This window comes from Muntiacus reevesi, chromosome 3, assembly GCF_963930625.1.
Source record: "Muntiacus reevesi chromosome 3, mMunRee1.1, whole genome shotgun sequence".
NCBI classification, from domain to species: domain Eukaryota; kingdom Metazoa; phylum Chordata; class Mammalia; order Artiodactyla; family Cervidae; genus Muntiacus; species Muntiacus reevesi.
Window position 1 is genome coordinate 75,361,382 of NC_089251.1, and position 14,402 is coordinate 75,375,783.

At 42.5% G+C, this 14,402-nt stretch overlaps 1 long non-coding RNA gene across 1 annotated transcript in view; it reads right to left on the bottom strand.

Moving 5' to 3' along the window:
* Positions 1–9,830: 9,830 nt before the first annotated feature.
* LOC136164421 (uncharacterized) overlaps positions 9,831–14,402 on the bottom strand; it is a 71,796-nt gene continuing 67,224 nt past the window's right edge. Inside the window, exon 3 of the long non-coding RNA XR_010662351.1 lies at positions 9,831–12,959. This is a non-coding gene — a long non-coding RNA (uncharacterized lncRNA). The remainder of the gene's footprint in view (positions 12,960–14,402) is intronic.

Consider the following 14,402-nt stretch of genomic DNA (forward strand, 5'->3'; position numbering starts at 1 on the left):
CATGAATGCTGTAAGCCGCTGAGGTTCGGACTAGTGAGATAGGCAGCGTTATTGTGGAAATGGCTGATGAAATACAATGAATCTCTAAGTGAAAGTAAAAGTCACTCAGTTGTGTTGGACTCTTTGTGACCCCCTGGACTGTAGCCTGCCAGACTCCTCCATCCAGGGAATTCTCCAGGCAAAAATACTGGAGTGGGTTAGCTGTTCCCTTCTCCAGAGGATCTTTCAAACCAGGAATTGAACCCAGGTGTCCTGCATTGCAGGCAGATTCTTCACCATCTGAGCTACCAGAGAAGCCCAATGAATCTCTAAAGATAACGTCGTTTTCTTTTGCCTGTTTTTTGAGCTTTGAGAAATGATAATATTGCAGGTCATTGTCTACTACTTACTTTCCTTTCCCATTCAGCATTATGCTTCTGAGTTGTATGAAGTGAAAGATAATACAGTAAATGAACTACAAAAATAGTGTCCTCAGTTTAGAGATGAAGACAGTGAATGAGGTACGGAGCTCATGGAAGCCTAAGCTGACTTGGGACTCCAAGCCCTATTCCTTCTGCAAATATTTCTCGAGCATAAGCAGAGCCCTTTCCTCAGTGCTGAGAACAGAAAGGTGAACTGGGCCCAGAAGAGTCTTCCCCTAAGGGCCTTGGGTTAAGGAGCCACTTCATGGAAAGAGGGCAACACCCATCTGTGCCTTCTACTGTCTCATTGCCAGGGCTTCCTACTGCCTCTGCCCTGCTAGCCAGTCTTCTTCATCCCATTCACCACCTCTGGTCCCTGGAGGCAGATAGTGTAATTAAGGCAGCATGGGAGGCAAGCGGGCAGAAATTGGGGAGTGGAAGCTCTCCTTGAGAGAAGTGCTGGCAGACCGAGTTCCGGGAGAAGGGCCAAGGATTTATTGCTTGAGGGAGGCAGGTTTACGTTTATGCAGATGACACACGTCTGCAAGGAATGGGCAGTTATCTGACCCTGCCATGAGCTCAGCACGCCCCAGGACTCAGCTCCTGGGGTGATCACAGTCATCAACAAACACGTGTGAAAGAAAGCATGAGAAATGTTCCTTACCCTTGAGAACTCTGCAGTCAAACAAGGGGAGCAGGATACACCAAAACATGCAAGCTTCACACCCCTTGAACAAACACCAAGCATCACAGCTCTAAGCAGAGCTAAGCAGATACGCATGGATTGATGTGGGCGTGCAGGTGCCTGGAAGTGGCTGACATGACCAAATGTACTGTCATCCCATAGACAGGTGTCTTTAGTTTCTCTCCAACATTTGGGTAGTTCGCATGAGAGTTGCCTTTCACTCCATTATTTGGAAAAACAAGGTAAGTATCACTTCCCATTAAAACTAGACTGAACAGAGCTGAATTCTCCCTTAGTGATTCAGAAAACATTCCAGGGTGTTGCAGGGCCTTGGGGACATCATTAGGAAAATCAGTAACCATACAGAATTGGAAGAAATAGCATCCTAATGATATGAGGTTTCATGGTGATTGGGTCCTGGATCAAGAAGTTATTTTCAGTAATGAAAGGCTAGCAACTCCTGCCAGATAGGAAAATGGCAAACCCAAGCTGAGTTCTTGGCCGCCCCCAGCTCTAGCGCTCAGCTCAGGCGGAGGCTGGAGGCCCCTCTCCTCTACCTCGATTCCCACTACCACCACCGAAGCAGCTGAAGGCACATCCTTATTGCTGTAACTGCCCCAACAGCCCCACCCTCATCCTTCCCAGACATAGGTCAGAGTCAGGTGTTTTTGCAAGCTCTCTTCTGGTTGGAGATTGCTCGGAGAGCAGTTACAACTATGGGCTGTGGGTTGTGTGGACCGGGAAGGGCTAAGGTCAGAGTGGACAAGCCCCTCCTTGGGGAGAAAAGCACTACAGGGGGTTTTACCTGTCTCTATACTTCATTGCCATCTGAAAATCCCCACTGCTCATTTTTATTGCTTGGGGTGGCTCTTTTAAATTTTTATTTTTTAATTGAAAGATAACTGCTTTACAATATTTTGTTGGTTTCTGCCGTATATCAACATGAGTCAGCCATAGGTATACCTGTGTCCCCTCCCTCTTAAGCCTCCCTCCCACCTCCCACCCCACCCCACCCCTCTAGGTTGCTACAGAGCCCCAGTTCGAATTCCCTGAGCCATACAGCAAATTCCCATTGGCTATCTATTTTACATATGGTAGTGTGTACGTTTCCCCTGGTGTTTTAAGTTTTTTGTTTTATTTATTTATTTTCAGCTTTGCTGGGTCTTCGTTGCTGTGGTCAGCCTATCTCGAGTTGCAATGAGTGAGGGCTACTCTTCATTGTGGTGGGTGGGCTTCTCTTGTTGTGGAGCACAGGCTCCAGGCACACAGCCTTCAGTGTTTGTTGGATGTAGGCTTAGTTGTATTGCAGCGTGTGGAGTCTTCCCTGACTGGGGATTAAACCTGTGCCCCCTGCACTGGCAGGTAGATTCTTAACCACTGGACCATCAGGGAAGTCCTGTGTGCATTTTTTTTTAACTCCAAAATTAATATTTCCAAAGACAGTGATTTCTGTCCCTGTGGTCATATGTGAGGGACTCCCCCAGGGAAGGAAAGCAAGACACGGCCTGTAATGAAGGAGTAAGGAGCCAGTGATCCCCCTTCAGTGACCCAGACTTACACACTATGTTTGACTGCCAGGTCAGAAGTGGATGGAAACAGCCAGAAGTCCTGAGATCAAGTCCCAGCCCTACCACTTCCAAAGGTGCAGTCTTTGCAGTACAAGGCTCTTTCCCTCCCTGGGTCTTAGATGCCCCATCTGGAAACAGAGGCTAAAGGGACGGTAACTTCTAACTGTAGGTATTTTCCACCTTTAAGAACTTATGGGGAAACTGAATGCTTCCAAAGAGATAGCGAGAAGAAAAGAAGAAAATGACCAAATTTATTTAGGCCAAACTTGAGGAAATATCAAGTGGCTCTTAGCCTCTTCTTCACAAAATATGGTGTACTTTCTTTGTCTTATATTCATTGCTGTTACACATGTGTGCTAGTTTTAGTTCCCTGATCAGTTTTTTTGTTTTGTAAGAGCAAGGAAAAGTTTCATAGAGCTCACTGAAATTCAGAACAAATTCTATTATTTAAAAACACATTGTAAAATTAAAAATCATATTAATCTCCATTTACTAGATTAGAATAAATACCTGTATGCTTATTATGCATCATTATTAAACTCATGTATTTCTCACATCAACATTGTTAGAAAGATTGTGTTTCTGTGCCCATTTTATAGGAAATCGAGGACAAGAAAGGTTAGAGGACTTGTTAGCATCCATTTATGAGGAAGAGGGTAGAGCTGGCCTTGAACCCAAGTCTTTATACTTAAACTCCTAGAAGTCATTTGAATTTCTTCTATTCTCATGTGGCACCAGCAATGCAGGCACAACAGGGAATCAATAAATAAACGTGGGTTGATGGATAGCACATAGTTATAAATGGCCTGGCTTAAAGGCTGGGGTGGAATCACATAGCCCGGCATGACTTTATTCTCACCCAGGAATACCTGTGGGCACCTCTGAGTGCCTCATGCTCCAGGAGCCACGGCTTCACAGGGACCTGCCTGGACCTGAAGGCCCCCAGCTGCAGTCACGTGCCTGGCTGGGCACCTGCGGTCCCCCGTGCTCAGATGAGAAGCCGGTGGGCACAAGCCAGACCTGGAAGCCCCCCTTTACAAATACATTCCAGTTTTCATTCACCCCGGCTGACAGACAGGGCCCTACAAACCGCCCAGCAACACCAGCCAGGAAAAAAGCCCTCAGGTCTGCCCACAGGAACTTCACCAACAAGTCAGCCTGAGTCTGAGACAACAGCTCTGCTCACAGGACATCCAGAGGCTGTAAACCTGGGCCAGACCAGGTCACAGGGACTCACTGAATCTCATCTGCCCATCAGGGGACTGGAAAAAAATTGAAAAGCAAATACCTGGTACAGTTAAGTTGGTCATCACAACCACAAGTAAGTTAGGACATGAGTCCAGCCCGCCTGTCCTGACAGCTCATTTTGAGAATACATTTGTATGCAGCTTACTTGGGGATAGGGATTTGTTTTTCCTGGTGACATCAGCTCTGGAGTTGGTCCCTTTGCTGTCTTAGCCTCTTCCGTTGACCGTGTATATGAGCTACCTTCCTCCTTCCACTTTCCCCACTCTCCCGCCACTCATCATCCTCACGATGGTTCTTGTCTGGTTCTTCATCCACTCCCCCAAAGAGCAGCTCTGGGTGGGCCCCTTGGTCCACCAACATGGTGTTGCCATGTCCAGCTTCTCCAACACCACTTTCAACCATCATCCTCTATTCACAGACCTTCAAAGTCTCCCCAGTTCTTATTACCGCAGATTTGGACCTGGGCTCCTCTTTAGACTAGATTTAGACCTAGACTCCCCTTTTCTAAAAAGCGTAGGCCCCATGGACCACCTTCTGTTTCTCCCAGCCACGCCTTCTGTCTTACTAGGCTAAGCTCCTCATTGGCCCAAAGAGTAGACTCAATCTGAGCTCATGGCCTTTGTTCACGTTGCTCTCCTCACCCGGCACACTTTTCTCTATGTCCTGGTCTATCCTGATCTTCCCATTCTCCAAGGCCTCCTTCTTATTTCTTTCTAGCAGTGATCCTCTCTATTCACTGAAATTCCACAGCACTGAATTATATCCTGTCTTGAATTGTTTTTAGACTCTTCCACAACAATCACTATAGTATGAATAAATATAGTATATAAAAGGGCTTCCCTGGTGGTTCAAATGGTAAAGAATCTGCCTGCAACGCAGGAAACCTGGGTCAGGGAGATCCCCTGGAGGAGGGCATCCACTTCAGAATCCTTGCCTGAAGCATTCCATGGACAGAGGAACCCGATGGGTTACAGTCCATGGGGTCTCAGAGAGTCAGACATGCCTGAGCAATTAACACAACAACAAAAAAAATTGTATAAAAAATAAATAGCCTTCTTAGAACTGGCAACCAGAGCCCTTGCACGTTAGAAGCCTCTGCTCAGCCCTCATCCATCCCCACCCTTCCTTATGGGGTGACGATTGTGTGGGACCAAATGAGCACACCATCTAGAGTCTGTCTAGAGTCTGCATGCTTCTTATTCCTATTTATAGACTATGTTCCTGATATCAGGAACCTGAACCTTCCTGCCCAAACAGCCCTAAATCTATTTCCAGAGCCTGTGGAAGGCCCTCCCCCGGGTCTGTCTTTCAGAGGAGGGGTGGCCAAGGGAGGCCATTTGCTGGGAGGTGGCTTTGTGGATGGAGCTTGGCCTTGTAGGCTAGAATTTCCACATGCATATATACAAGAGTTTTGGTGGGAAGAGAAGGTAAGTGGGCCTCTGCAGGCTAGAGTGCCCCCAGCTGTTCTTTAGTCCCCTGTTGGAGGGTGAAGCTAAGATAGAGGAAAGTAGAGTGATTTGGAGAGAGAGATTGAGTACAGATGATCTTGTTGAAACTCTGGATTCAGCCTGTGCCTGGACTTTTCAATTATCTAAGGCAATATATTTTCATTTTTGCTTAAAGTCATTTGAGATGGACTTCTGTCACTTGCAACTAAAACTATTGAATACAATCATGACAATGATGAAGATTAATGATGATGGTGGTGGTGACGACAGCCAACATTTATTGGGCCCCTGTAGGTCCCAAGCACTCTGCTTAACCTACATTAGCTCATTTCTTCCTCTCCCCACTTCATGAGGGAGTTGGTATTATCTGTTTCCCAAATGAGGAAACAAGGATTCAGAAAGGTTAAGTAACTTGCAGTGTGTGTTTAGCCACTGTAGGGCAAGAAAGGCTCTGAAAGAGCATGAAAGGGCAAGGGTCTATCTAGGTCAGGATGCAACATGCTGAACTGGACACCCAGCAATTCTTTTCAGCAGAGAAGGAAAGGAGAAAACGATCCTTCTCTGAAATGCATTCCTCTATACTTCCCCACTCTATCCCTGGTCCAAGGCTTCTCCAGCAAAGCTTTGGGAGGAAGGACAGAATGGTGAGTCTGGAAGCATAGTGTCTCTACAGGACTCCGAATGTTATACTTTTCAGCAAATACACAAGGTAGCTTATACTGCTATTGCTGCTGCTGCTGCTAAGTCGCTTCGGTCGTGTCCGACTCTGTGTGACCCCATAGACAGCAGCCCACCAGGCTCCCCTGTCCCTGGGATTCTCCAGGCAAGAACACTGGAGTGGGTTGCCATTTCCTCCTCCAATGCATGAAAGTGAAAAGTGAAAGTGAAGTCGCTCAGTCGTGTCCAACTCTTAGTGACCCCATGGACTACAGCCTACCAGGCTCTTCCGTCCATGGGATTTTCCAGGCAAGAGTACTGGAGTGGGTTGCCATTGCCTTCTCCGATACTGCTACTGGGTTACATCCTAAAAATAAGCAGAGGCATGTTACAGCTCAGATAGTGGAAGATGGCCAGGTCCAAGTATCCACACCATGCGATACTGGATATAGGTAGGATATCCCAGATGTGGCCCATATGGGAACCTAGCACACATCCAGTGAGTGACTGGAATCACGTAACTTACATATGGCCCCCACAAGTGGAGGAGGAAAACCTCCAACCTCAAGAGGGCTTAGGCTAAAAAGTCTTACAGCTACATACACAGTTGTGAGATCAGAGACGTGTGTATTCCTCCTTTAAGGAGAGTAAATTAAAACCAAAATTAGCACAAGCAGGTATATATGTGGTGTGCAAGATAGCAGGACTGCCATAAAAGGTTTATTGCTGCCAGCGTGGGAGAGCTGCAAGAGGCTGCCTCTGCTTGGCCACATGTGAGGAATGCTCTCCTCCTGTTGTCACTGTCATAAAATCTTTATAGAAGAGTGCACAGACCTCCCCACTGTCAAGTACTCAGTGTCACTCACCTAACACTCATGAAGCATAAAGGGCCTTCCCATCTGCAGGTGTGGGTTTTCAAAATCTTCCAGGAAGGTCAACAGTCACAGTAGAATCATCTCTGCCGTGCCTCTTGGAAGGAAAACTCACTCAAGTTCAGCTCCAAGCCTGAATACATTTTATTAACTACCTTTCTTTAGTAGGAAATGTGCATAGTAAGCAAGTATATTTTCTACTGAGAACCTAAGTTTTGCAGAGGCAGGGTCCTGTGTGGGAGGCTGCAGTAATTGGCTCTGCTCATGAATGGGTGTTCAGTCTGCCTACATCCGGGTTTTGGCATTGAGAAATCACCAGGCTCTATGTAGCCAAGCTACATTTTCCAGTATTGACTTTGTCAGTCATGAAAATGATGCTGAAATATTTGTCCATATCAACTTGACATCATAGAATATAAACGAGCAAAAAATGACTGTCATTTATTGGACTTCCTCAGTACTAATAAGGCATTAGGGAAAAGGAAGTGCCATTTCTATAATATTTCCCACTCAGTGGATGTGGATGCCATTTTTTTTTAACAGGTAACATTGAAGGAAGACCAGGCTTTGATGGCAAATAGGAAAGCAAAATTTAGTCTTGGTAGTGATAAATTCGAAGTGATTTTGAAACTTCCAAGTAGGAAATTCAGAGGAACTCAGAGAAGAGATATATGATATATACTTAAGGTTAATAGGTATGTCAATTTCAGTTGGAGCCATGGTTCTTAAAAGAGATTGCCTAGAGAGAGCATAGAAAAGAATAGGATTTAGGGCCAAGGCTTGAAGCTCATAAACTGTTCTTTGTTTTTTTTAAAGTATGTGTGTGTGCATGCTCAATTGCTCAGCTATCTGACTCTTTGTAACCCCATGGACTGTAGCCTGCCAGGCTCCTCTGTCTATGGGATTTCCCAGGCAAGAATACTGGAGTGGGTTGCCATTACCTCCTCCAGAGGATCTTCCCAACCCGGGGATCCAACCCGTGTCTCCTGCATCTCCTGCTTTGGCAAGCAGATTCTTTGCCACTGAGCTACTGGGAAGCCCCCCCAAAATATATAACAACTTTATTGAGATAAATAATTCACGTACCTAAAATTCAACTTTTTAAAGTATAAAATTTGGTACTTTAATATATTCTCAGACATGTGCAACCACCACAGTTATCTAATTCCAGAATGTTTTGCCACCTCAAAAAGAAACCCTGTACAGTCACTCTCCACTTCCAACCCCAGCCTCTGGCAGCCACTCATCTACTTTGTATCTCTATGAATTTGCTATTCTGAACGTTTCACTTATATCTCTCTCCTTTCACTTAGCATGATGATTTTGAGGTTTGTTCATGTTGTAGCATGTAGCCGTATTTTTTTCCTTTCTATGGCTGAATAATATTCCATTATATATATATATATATATATATATATATACATATATATATAATATAGATACCATGCTTTGTTCCTTCATTTATTAATTGATAGATATATGGATTGTTTCCATTTTTGGCTGTTATAATTAAGTTTCCTTGAACAAGTTTTTGTGTGAACATGTTTTGAGTTCCCTTATAATCTAGGAATAAAATTGCTGCATCATCAAGTAACTCTATGTTTAACTTTTTGAAGAACAACCAAACCATTTTCACAAAGCAGCTGCATCATTTTACTTTCCCACCAACAATGTATGAGTTAATTACTCCATATTCTCATCAGCACTAGTTATTGTTTTTCTTTTTATTATAGACATCCAAGTAGGTATAAAGTGACATATTGTGGCTTTGATTCTCATTTCTCTAATGGTGTTGTATATTCTTTCATAGACTTATTGACCATTTGTGTATCTTCTTTGGAGAAATGTCTACGCAAATCCTCCACCCATTTTAAAATTGGGTTGTCTTTTTATTATTCAGTTGTACAAATTTCTTTATTCTGCTACAAGTGTCTTATCATATATGTGCTTTGAAAAAAAATTTCTCCCATTTTGTTTGGATTGTATTTTTCACTTCATTGACTGTTCTTTGAAGCACAAATATTTTTAATTTTGATGAACTTCAACTTACCTGTTTTTCCTCTCATGGTTTTGGTGGCATATCTAAGAAATCATTACCTAGTCAGAGGTCACAAAGATTGAAACTTACATTTTCTTTCAAAGATACAGTTTTAGTTCTCACATTTAGATCTCTGATACTTTTTAACTTTTGTATGTGTTTTGGAGGTAGAGATCCAAATTCATTCCTCTGTGTGTGAATATCCAGTAGTCTCAGCACCGTTTATTGAAAAGACTACTATTTCCCCATGATTTGTCTTGACACCCTTGACAAAAATCAGTTGACCAAAAACAAAAGTTTAGTTCTGGATTCTCAATTCTATTTCACTGATCTATCAATACACATCTATCTCTATGCAGATAGTACAATCTTGATTACTGTAGTAGGTTTTGAAATGAGAAAGTGTGAGTCTTCTAAGTTTGTTCTCTTTCAAGTTTTGGCTATCCTGGGTCCCTTGAATTTCCATATGAATTTTAAAATAAGTTCATTATATTTGAAAAGAAGCCAGATAGGATTTTTATTGGAATTGAATTGACTCTGAAGATCATTTTGAAGAGTTTGGACTCTTAACAAGATAAAGTCTTCCAATACATGGGAATGAGATGTCTTTCCTTTTTTATTTTCTTTAAGTCTTTGGTGACGTTTTGTAATTTTCAGTGCATGTCTTGCACTTGTTTTGTTAAATTTGTTCCTAAGTATTTCATTCTTTTTGATCTTGTTAGAAATTATTTCCCTAATTTTATTTTCTGATAGTTCATGCCAGTATTATAGAAATTTAATTGATTTTTGCATACTGATCTTGTATCCTGCAACCATGCTGAATTCATTTATTTATCCTAAAGGGTTTTTTTTAAATGAATTCCTTAGGATTTTCTGTAGATAAGATCATTTCACGTGTAAACATTGCTAGTTTTGTTTTTCCCATTTTAGTCTTGATGCATTTTATTTCTTTTTCTATCCTAGCTGCTCTGGTTAGAAGCTCCAGTACAATGTTGACTAGAAGTGGCAAGAATGAACATCCTTGTCTTGTTCTTAATTTTTTGTTCTTCATCCTTTTCTTTCATTATAAGCTGGTGTTAGCTGTGGGTTTTTCATAGACAACTGTATTTGTTTTCTATTACTACTGTAACTAATTATGACAAACTCGATGCCTTAAAACAGCACACATTTATTATCTTTCAGTTTTATATTTTAGGAGTCCAACATGGGCTTCACCAAGCTAAAACCAAAGTGTCAGATGGGTTGTTTTCTATTCTGTTGACTCGAGTCTTCTCTGCCTTTTCCAGCTTCTAAAGGTCACTCACATTACTTGGCTCAAGGCCCTCTTTCTCCATTTTCAAAGCTATCACAGTGGCATCTCTCTCATTTTTTCTTCTACAGTGAAAAAGCTCTTCCTCTGGCTGAATACATCAGGAATGGTTCTCTATTTTAAGAATTCAAGTGATTGAACTGGTTCTGTCTCAGTGTCCGTAACCTTAATCCCATCTGTGAAGTTCCTTTTCCCATGTAAAGTAACACATTCATTGGTTCCAGGGGTTAGGGTGCGGACATCTATGGGAGGGAATTATTCTATTCACCATATATTCCATTCTCTGACCCTCAAAGATTCATGTCTGCCCCATATGCAAAATACTTTTACCCCATCCCAAGACCCCCTAAATTCTCAACCCATTACAGCATCAGCAAATCCAAAACTTTACCTATATCTCTGCAGTTCAAAAGTTCCAAATACTGTCATCTAAATCATCAGTGTAGGCATGAGGAAGTTTCAGTATAATCTGTCCTGGAGCAGAGTTCCTCTCCTTGTGGACAAGTGAACCTAAAGAAGCAAGTTATAAGCTCCCAAAATATAAAGGTAAGACATTCTGATTACAAGAGGGAGAAATGAGAAAGGAAAAAGAGTCACTGGTCCCCCAAAATGTAGGCATTCACCCAGGCCAACTTCACTGGGCTTCAAGACCTAGAAATAATGTGCTGGGACTCTCAGTTCCAACCTCTGGGTCCATGGCTCTACACTCTGGGCCTGAGGCTCCATCTTCTGAGTCATCCTTCATTTTTTATGAACGGTAACATGTGTTTACAGCTGAGTAGTTTCACCAGCCTATTTCCTGCCTACAGAATTTTAGGGGTCCAAGAGCCTTCTTTAATTTTGTTCTCTGTTCCTTTTCACCCAAGTTGGCAGTATTTCTGCTGGCATAAAATTCTCAAGAATCTGCCTCTTTCCTTTTAGACAAAAGTCCCTCACTAGATTCTTCCTAAATAATCCCACCTCTATTTATGACTTCTGCTGGGATAGCCGAGGAGATCTATGTGTTATACACTTCATTTCTAAGAGCCTTCTGTGTAAATGAATATTCTAGCTTTTTTACTTTTCTGAGGCATTAGCAAGAGGTTATCCGGCTACACTCTTAACTCTTTTCCAATAATACTCTTCCCTGAAAGGGAATCTCTTAATTTTAGCATCTTTTGCAATCTGGTTTAGCTGAGAATGTCCCAAATCATGAAGTCCCAGATTCTTAAAAACAAAAACAAAAAAACAGTTCTCGCTTCAATTTGTTTCTTTTCTCTTGTATTTTACTCTAAGCAGCAAGAAAATTAAATCACACCTTGAACACTTTGCTTGGGAATTTCAGTTAAATGTTGAATCCCATCATTTACCAGTTCCGCTTTCCACATAACTGTAGGATGAAATTCTGCTAAGCTTCCTGCCATGATTTAACAGAATCCCCTTTCCTCCCTTCCAGTAACATGTTCCTCATTCCCTCTGAACCTTCAACAGCACCACTTTTAATATCCACATTTCTACTAACAGTCTATTGGTAATGATGTAGGTATTATCTAAGGCAAGTGATGTTTTCCCTACTGCTTCTCATTTCCTTCCAAGTCCTTGTTAGCAGAGTTATTACCACCTGTATTTCTACGAACAGTCTGTTCAAGGCAGTCTAAACTTTTTCTCTCATGTTCCTCAAAATTCTTCCAGCCTCTGCCCATTACCCAATTAGAAAGCCAGTTCTTCATTTTCAGATATTTTTCTAATTAAAAAAACTTTTTAGGGATTTCCCTGGCAGTCCAGTGGTTAAGACTTCGCTTTCCAATGTAGGGAGTGCAGGTTCAATCCCTGGTCAAGAAGCTAAGATCCCACATGCATCACAGTCAAAAAACCAAAACATTAAAAAAAGAGAGAGAGAGAAGCAATATTGAAACAGATTCAACAAAGACTGTAAAAATGGTCCGCATTAAAAAAACTGAACAAAGAAACTTTTTAAATTGAAGTATAGTTGACATGCAATATTACGTTAGTTTCAGGTATAAACACAGTGATCTGACAATCAAATACATTACAAAATTATCATCAATACATGTCCAGCAACCATCTTTCACCACACAAAATTATTACAGTATTATTGACTATATTCCTTATGCAGTGTATTACATCCCCATGGCTTATTTTCTACCTAGAAGTTTGTATTAATATTTCTTAATCCGATTCACCTATTTTGCCCAGCTTCTCACTCCTTCCTCTCTCCCAAACACCAGTTTGTTCATGTGTATCGTTCTGTTTTTTTTTTTTTTGGCTTGGTTATTCATTTGTTTTGTTTCCTAGACTTCACGTATAAGTGAGATCATATGTTACTTGTCTTTCTCTGGTTTATTTTACTTAGCATAGTATCCTTAGTCCATCCATGTTGTCACAAATGGCAAAAATTTCCTTCTTTCACATCTTTAGGTATTCATTACAGCAGCTTCCACTTCCAGGTATCAAAATCTCTATCAATTTTCAATGAGTATTAGTGTTTTGTCAAATTAAGGAAGTTCCCTTCTATTCCAAATTTGTTGAGTGTCATTAACATGAAAGGGCATTAGAATTTGTCAAGTGGTTTTTTGTGTCTCTTGAAATGATCATGTGGCTTCTGGTCTGTCAACTGAAGAAGACTGTGTCGGGGACGTCCCTGGTGGTCCGGTGGTTAAGACCTCGCCTTCCAATGCAGGGGGTGCCGATTTGATCCCTGGTCAGGAAGCTAAGATCCCACATGCCTCATGGCTGCAAAACCAAAACACAAAACAGAAACAATATTGTAACAAATTTAATAAAGACTTAAATAAAAAGACTGTGTAGAGAGAAAGGAGCCAGCCAAGGTGACAGAAATAGCCAGACATAAAAGGAAACAGAATGACTGTGATGTCTTTGAAGACAGCGGAAGAGAGGCTTCAAGACAGAGATAACCCAAGACTGTCACTACTGTTGGGGCTTCCCAGGTGGCTCTGGTGGTAAAAAATTCATCTGCATTGCTATGCAGGAGATATGAGAGACACAGTTTCAATCCCTGGGTGGGGAAGACCCCCTGGAGAAAAGTACGGCAGCCCACTACAGTATTCTTGCCTCAAGAATCCCCATGGACAGAGGAGCCTGGCCAGTTACTGTCTGTAGGGTCATACAGAGTTGGATGTGGCATACTAATGTACACACGCATCAATACTGTTGAGAGGTAAGATAAAACAGGAACTGAAAATTGCTCATTTTGATAGGCTCGTGGAGGTTGTTTGCGACCTTGATGATAGCCATTGCAGTGGATGAGGCGAGGCAGAAGACCACTGAGAGTGGGATGACATTCCCTAGATTTCAGGGAGTCTAGGATAAAAGCTGCTGGAGAAGGAAACAGCAACCCACTCCAGTATTGTTACCTAAAGAATCCTGTGGACAGAGGAGCCTGGTGGGATGCTGTCCACAGGGTCGCATAGAGTCAGACACGACTGAAGTGACTTAGCATGCACGCATGCATTGAAGAAGGAAATAGCAACTCACTCCAGTATTCTTGCCTGGAAAATCCCAGGGATGGAGGAGCCTGGTGGGCTGCCATCTATGGGGTCACACAGAGTCGGACACGACTGAAGCGACTTAGCAGCAGCAGCAGCAGCAGCAGGATAAAAGCTGGAGGAGATTACTTTAAAGTGATTAGCATCAGGAGAACTTACTGGGCCTTTACGCAGTGGATTTCAAATACATTTTAGCTGAAGCAGGAAGAACTAGAAGTATGTCCTCAGTGTCTGAGAGCCTAGAATATACTTCTCAGCTTTTTCTGGTTCAAGAATGGACATTTCCAGGCCTCAGCTTTACAAACCAGTTCCCACCGTTTGTGAGGATACAACAGGCTCGCACCTGCTTCAACCCATGAATAAAGCCAATTGTGCCATGAAGTCGTCCCATCTCCATAACACAAACAGGCTTGGCCTTCACAGCTAGAGATGCGATAAAATCCACATATAGTATCGATAGTTTTTTTTGATGACTCTTTAAAATGTGAAGTTTTTTGGTGTGGAGAGGGTTCCTAGCCTCGGCAAGGGACATTTCCAGTTAGCAACTGCATTACCTTCCATGCTGAAAAGAAGCCAGCTCCACCCAGTTCTCTGGGCTCAGCCTTCTTACTCCATTCTTGGATGGGGCCCCTCACTTGACAGGACCCGAGGGACCCAAGAGCTCTGCTGC